The sequence below is a fragment of the Ovis canadensis genome, chromosome 10, assembly GCF_042477335.2.
Source record: "Ovis canadensis isolate MfBH-ARS-UI-01 breed Bighorn chromosome 10, ARS-UI_OviCan_v2, whole genome shotgun sequence".
NCBI classification, from domain to species: Eukaryota; Metazoa; Chordata; class Mammalia; order Artiodactyla; family Bovidae; genus Ovis; species Ovis canadensis.
In genome coordinates this window covers 17,133,291-17,139,969 of record NC_091254.1, presented here as the reverse complement: position 1 = coordinate 17,139,969, position 6,679 = coordinate 17,133,291, and the positions used below count along the sequence as shown (strand labels likewise).

The 6,679-nt window shown below is 37.6% G+C and overlaps 1 non-coding gene across 1 annotated transcript; it reads left to right on the top strand.

The window, feature by feature from the left end:
- Positions 1-6,316: 6,316 nt before the first annotated feature.
- Positions 6,317-6,388, top strand: TRNAC-ACA (transfer RNA cysteine (anticodon ACA)). The gene has a single exon. It is a non-coding gene; the product is annotated as a tRNA-Cys (tRNA).
- Positions 6,389-6,679: the final 291 nt, after the last annotated feature.

Here is a 6,679-nt window from a genome sequence, read left to right as displayed (position 1 = left end):
GATAAGCAGTGGTGCCTCTGGACGATTTCAGCTCCTGAGTTTCTCCTCTTGCCATGGAAATATCTAAACCAAAAGTTCTGGCCCCTAAGCTGTGACCTGGGGTGACTTATATCATAGATCTGGCAACACCAATTAGAAAAGGCACAGCAGTGATGATGGGTCACAATACCCTTATTGAGATCAAACCCAGAGTCTTTGGAGTGGGAGCACTGATTCCAAGACCCTAGACTGCCAGAGAACTAACCCTAGGAAGTATCAAATAGTGAGAACTCACACAAAAGAAACCACTTAAATACAAGACCCAGCATCACCCAACCACCAATAGCACCCTGTGCTGGATGCCTCATCTAAGCAACAAGCAAAACAAAAATACATACCCAGTCATCAACAGACAGGATTACCACCTCACTCAGCCTTGCCCATCAGAGGAAAAGCAAACAAACAATCAAAAACTCAGCACAAATCTCACTCTATACAAAACTTACACAAACCACTGGACCAACCTTAGGAGGGCAGAAACCAAAGGAAGAAAGAATCTAACCTTGAAGCCTGGGAGAAGGAGACCTCAAACACAAGAAGTTAAAAAAAGATGAAAAGGCAGGAAAATATTACACAAATGAAGGAACAAACTAAAAACACAGAAGTCCAAATAATTGAAGAGGAAATAGGCAACCTACCTGAAAAAGAATTCAGAATAATGATAGTAAAGATAATAAAAAACCTTTAAAAAAAATGGAGAAAATGCAAGAATCAATTAACAAATACCTAGAAGAATTAAAGAATAAACATACAGAGACAAACAACACAATTACTGAAATTAAAAATACTCTAGAAGGAATCAATAGCAGAATATCTGAAGCAGAAGAACGAATCAGTAAGCTGGAAGAGAAAATGGTGGAAATAACTTTTGAAGAGAAGAATAAAGTAAAAAGAATGAAAAGAACTGAGGATAGTCTTAGAGACCTCTGGGACAATATCAAACACACCAACATTCAAATTATAGGGGTCCCAGAAGAAGAAGATAAAAAGAAAAAGTATGAGAAAAATTTTGAAGAGATTAGAGTTGAAAATTTCCCCAACATGGAAAAGGAAATAGTCAATCAAGTCCAAGAGGCACAAAGAGTCCCATAGGATAAACCCAAGGAGAAACATGCCAAGACACATACTAATCAAACTAACAAAGACTAAACACAAAGAAAGAATATTAAAAGCAGCAAGGGAGAAGCAACAATCAACATACAAAGGAAATCCCATATACAAAGATCATAACAGCTGATCTTTCAGCAGAAACTTCGCAGGCCAGAAGGGAATGGCAGATATATTTGGAGTATTGAAAGGGAAAAATTTACAACCAAGATTACTGTACCCAGCAAGGATCTCATGCAAAACTGATGGAGAAATCAAAAGCTTTTCAGACAAGCAAAAGTTAAGAGAATTCAGTACCACGAAACCAGTTTTACAACAAATGTTAAAGGGACTTATATAGTCAAGAAATACAAGAGAAGAAAAAAGATCTACAAAATCAACCCCAAACAATTAAGAAAATGGCAATAGGAACATATATATCAATAATTACTTTAAATGTAAATGGATTAAATGCTCCAACCAAAAGACACAGACTGGCTGAATGGATACAAAAAGAAGACCCATACCTATGCTGTCTACAAGAAACCCACTTCAGACCTAAAGACATCTATAGACTGAAAGTGAAAAGATGGAAAAATATATTCCATGTAAACAGGAAGAAAAAGAAAGCTGGAGTAACAATCCTCATATCAGTCATAAAGAATATTACAAGAGATAAGGAAGGACACTACATAGGATCAAGCAATCACCCAAGAGGAAGATATAACAATTGTAAACATCTAGGCACCCAACATAGGAGGACCTCAATATTTAAGAAAATCACTAACAGACATAAAAGGAGAAATTGACAGTAACACAATAAGAGTAGTAGACTTTAACACCCACTCACACCAATGAACAGATCACCAAAACAGAAAATTAATAAAGAAACACAAGTCTTAAGTGACGCATTTGATGAGATGGATCTCATTGATATCTTCAGGACATTCCATCCAAATGCAGAAGAATACAACTTCTTCTCAAGTGTACCTAAAACGTTCTCCAGGATAGACCACATCTTGGGTCACAAATCAAACCTCAGTAAATTTAAGAAAATTAAAATCGTATCAAGCATCTTCTCCAACCACAATACTATGAGACTAGATACCAATTACAAGAAGAAAAAAAACTGTAAGAAACACAAATACATGGAGATTAAACAACACGTTTCTAAATAACAAACAGGTTACTGAAGAAATCAAAAGGGAAGTCAAATATCTTCTAGAAGCAAATGACAATGAAAACACATCTCAAAACCTATGGGATGCACCAAAAGCAGTTCTAATAGGGAAGTTTATAGCAATAAAGTGCCATCTCAAGAAGCAAGAAAAACATTGAATAGACAACCTAACTTTACTCCTAAAACAACTGGAAAAAGAAGAAAAAAAAAACCCAAAATTAGTAGAAGGAAATAAATCATAAAGATCCAAGCAGAAATAAATGAAAAAGAAATGAAAGAAACAATAGTAAAGATTAATAAAAATAAAAGCTGGTTCTTTGAGAAGATAACATTGACAAGCCTTTAGCCAGCCTCATCAAGAAAAAAAAAAAGAGAGAAGAATCAAATCAACAAAAGTAAAATGAAAAAGGAGAAGTTATAACAAACAATGCAGAAATACAAAGGATTATAAGAGACTATTATGAACAACTATATGGCAATAAAATGGATAACATGGAAGAAATGGACAGATTCTTAGAAAAGGTCAATCTCCCAAGACTGAACCAGGAAGAATTAGAAATTATGAACAACCCAATTATAAGCACTGAAATTGAAGCTGTGATCAAAAATCCCCCAAAAAACAAAAGCCCAGGACCAGATGGGTTCACAGGAGAATTCTATCAAACATTTAGAGAAGAGCTAATGCTCTTCCCTCTAAAACTCTTTCAAAAAATTACAGAGGAAGGAATACTTCCAAACTCATTCTACAAGGCCACCATCACCCTGATACCAAAACCAGACAAAGACAACACGCAAAAAAAGAAAACTACAGGCCAATATCACTGATGAACATAGATGCAAAAATCCTCAATCAAATTTAGCAAACAGAATTCAACAATACATCAAAAATCTCATACACCATGATCAAGTTGGGTTTATTCTAGGAATGCAAGAATTCTTCAATGTATGCAAATCATCAATGTGATACACTATATTAACAAATTCAAAGATAAAAACCATATGATCATCTCAATAGATGCAGGAAAAGACTTTGAAAAAATTCAGCACTCATTTATGATTAAAGCTCTTCAAAAAATGGGCTTAGAAGGAAACTAGCTTAACATAGTAAAAGCCATATATGGTAAGCCTACAGCAAACATTATTCTCAATGGTGAAAAACTGAAATCATCCCCCCTAAGATCAGGAACAACACAAAGGTATCCACTTTCACCACTGTTATTCATAGTTCTGGAAGTCCTAGCTACAGCAATCAGAGAAGAAAAAGAAATAAAAGGAATCCAGATCAGAAAAGAAAACGTGAACTCTCACTGTTTGCAGATGACATGATACTGTAGATAGAAAACCATAAAGATAGTATCAGAACATTACTAGAGCTAATCAATGAAGTTAGCAAAGTTGCAAGATTCAAAATCAATACACAGAAATCACTTGCTTTTCTATATACTAACAATGAAAAATCAGAAAGAGAAATTAAGGAAACAATCCCATTCACCATTGCAACAAAGAGAATTAAATATCTGGGAATAAACTTGCCTAAGGTCCATCTAATAAAGGCTATGGTTTTTCCTGTGGTCATGTATGGATGTGAGAGTTGGACTGTGAAGAAGGCTGAGTGCCGAAGAATTGATGCTTTTGAACTGTGGTGTTGGAGAAGACTCTTGAGAGTCCCTTGGACTGCAAGGAGATCCAACCGGTCCATTCTGAAGGAGATCAGCCCTGGGATTTCTTTGGAAAGAATGATGCTAAAGCTGAAACCCCAGTACTTTGGCCACCTGATGCGAAGAGCTGACTCATTGGAAAAGACTCTGATGCTGGGAGGGATTGGGGGCAGGAGGAGAAGGGGACAACAGAGGATGAGATGGCTAGATGGCATCACTGACTCAATGGACGTGAGTCTGAGTGAACTCCGGGAGTTGGTGATGGACAGGGAGGCCTGGCATGCTGAGATTCATGGGGTCGCAAAGAGTTGGATACGACTGAGCGACTGAACTGAACTGAACTGAACTGAAGGAGACGAACTGTACACAGAAAATTATAAGACACTAATGAAAGAAATCAAAGATGACAAAAACAGATGGAGAAATATTCCATGTCCCTGGGTAAGAAGAATCAATATTGTGAAAATTACTCTACTACCAAATGTAATCCATAGATTCAAAGCAATCCCTATCAAATTGCCAACGGCATTTTTCACAGAATTAGAACTAAAAATTTCAAAATTTATATGTAAATACAAAAGACCCCAAATAGCCAAAGCAGTCTTGAGAAAGAAGAATGGAATCCAGTTCCGTTCTTGGATTATACTACAGATTATACTACAAATCTACAGCCATCAAGACAGTATGGTACTGGCACAAAAACAGAAATATAAACCAATGGAACAAGATACAAAGCCAAGAAATAAACCCATGCACCTATGGGTGCCTTATTTTTGACAAAGAAGGCAAGAATATACAATGGGCCAAAGACAGCCTCTTCAATAAATGGTGCTGGGAAAACTGGACAGCTACACATAAAAGAATGAAATTAGGACACTTCCTAACACCATACACAAGGATAAACTCAAAATGGATTAAAGATCTAAATGTAAGATCAGAAACTAGGAATCTCTTAGAGGAAAACAGGCAGAACACTCGATGACATAAATCACAGCAAGATCCTCCATGACCCACCTCCTAAGAGTAACAGAAATAAAAACAAAAATAAATAAGTGGGACCTGATTAAACTTAAAAGCTTTGGCACAGCAAAAGAAACTATAAGCAAGATGAAGAGACAACCCTTGGACTGGAAGAAAATAATAGTAAATGAAAGAACTGACGAAGAATTAATTTCCAAAATATACAAGCAGCTCATACAACTCAATACCAGAAAAACAAATAACCCAATCAAAAAGTGGGAAAGGACATAAAAAAAACATTTCTCCAAAGAAGACATACAGATGGCTAACAAATACATGAAAAGATGCTCAACATCACTCATTATTAGAGAAATGCAAATCAAAACTACAAGATATCACCTCACACCTGTCAGAACGGCCGTCCTCAAAAAGTCTGCTGCTGCTACTGCTGCTGCCGCCAAGTTACTTCAGTCGTGTCCGACTCTGTGCAACCCCAGAGACCGGCAGGTTCCACCATCTCCAGGATTCTCCAGGCAAGAACACTGGAGAGGGTTGCCATTTCCTTCTCCAATGCATGAGGGTGAAAAGTGAAAGTTAAGTCTCTCAGTCGTGTCCAACTCCTAGTGACCCCATGGACTGCAGCCTACCAGGCTCCTCCATCCATGGGATTTGGCAGGCAAGAGTACTGGAGTGGGTTGCCATACAAACAATAAATGCTGGAGAGGGCGTGGAGAAAATGGAACCCTCTTGCACTGTTTGTGGGAAAGTAAATTGATACAGCCACTATGGAAGACAATATGGAAATTCCTTTAAAAACTAGGAATAAAACCACCATATGACCCAGCAAACCAAAATTGAGAAAGACACATGTATCCCATTGTTCACTGCAGCGCTATTTACATAGCTAGAACACAGAAGCAATCTAGATGTCCACCGACAGATGAATGGATAAAGAAGTTGTGGTATATATACACAATGAAATATTACTCAACCATAAAAAGGAATGCATTTGAGTCAGTTCTGATGAGGTGGGTGAACCTAGAACCTATTATACAGAGTGAAGAAAGTCAGAGAGAAAGATAAATATTGTATTCTAACACACATATATGGAATCTATAAAAATGGTTCTGAAGAATTTCCTTACAGGGCAACAATGGAGAAACAGACATAGAGAACAGACCTATGGACATGGGGAGAGGGCAGGAGAGGCTGAGATGTGTGGAGAGAGTAACATGGAAACTTACATTACCATATGTGAAATAGATAGCCAACAGGAATTTGCTGTATGGCTCAGGAAACTCAAACAAGGGGTCTGTATCAACCTAGAGGGTGGGGTGGGGAGGGAGATTGGAGGGAGGTTCAGAAGGGAGGGGGTATATGTAGACCTATGACTTCCCTGGTGGCTCAGATGGTAAAGCATCTGTCTACAATGCAGGAGACCCAGGTTCAATCCCTGGGTTGGGAAGATCCCTTGGAGAAGGAAATGGCAATCCACTCCAGGACTATTGCCTGGAAAATCCCATGGACAGAGGAGCCTGGTAGTCTACAGTCCATGGGGTTGCAAAGAGCTGGACCTGACTGAGTGACTTCTGTTTCCCTTTCTTTTCATGGCTGATTCATGTTGATGCTTGACAGAAAACAGCAAAATTCTTAAAGCAATTATCCTTCAATAAAAAATAAATTAAAATTAAAAATAAAATTCAGTTCCTTGATCACACTAGTCATATTTTAAGTGTGCACTAGCCACTAGTTGCTA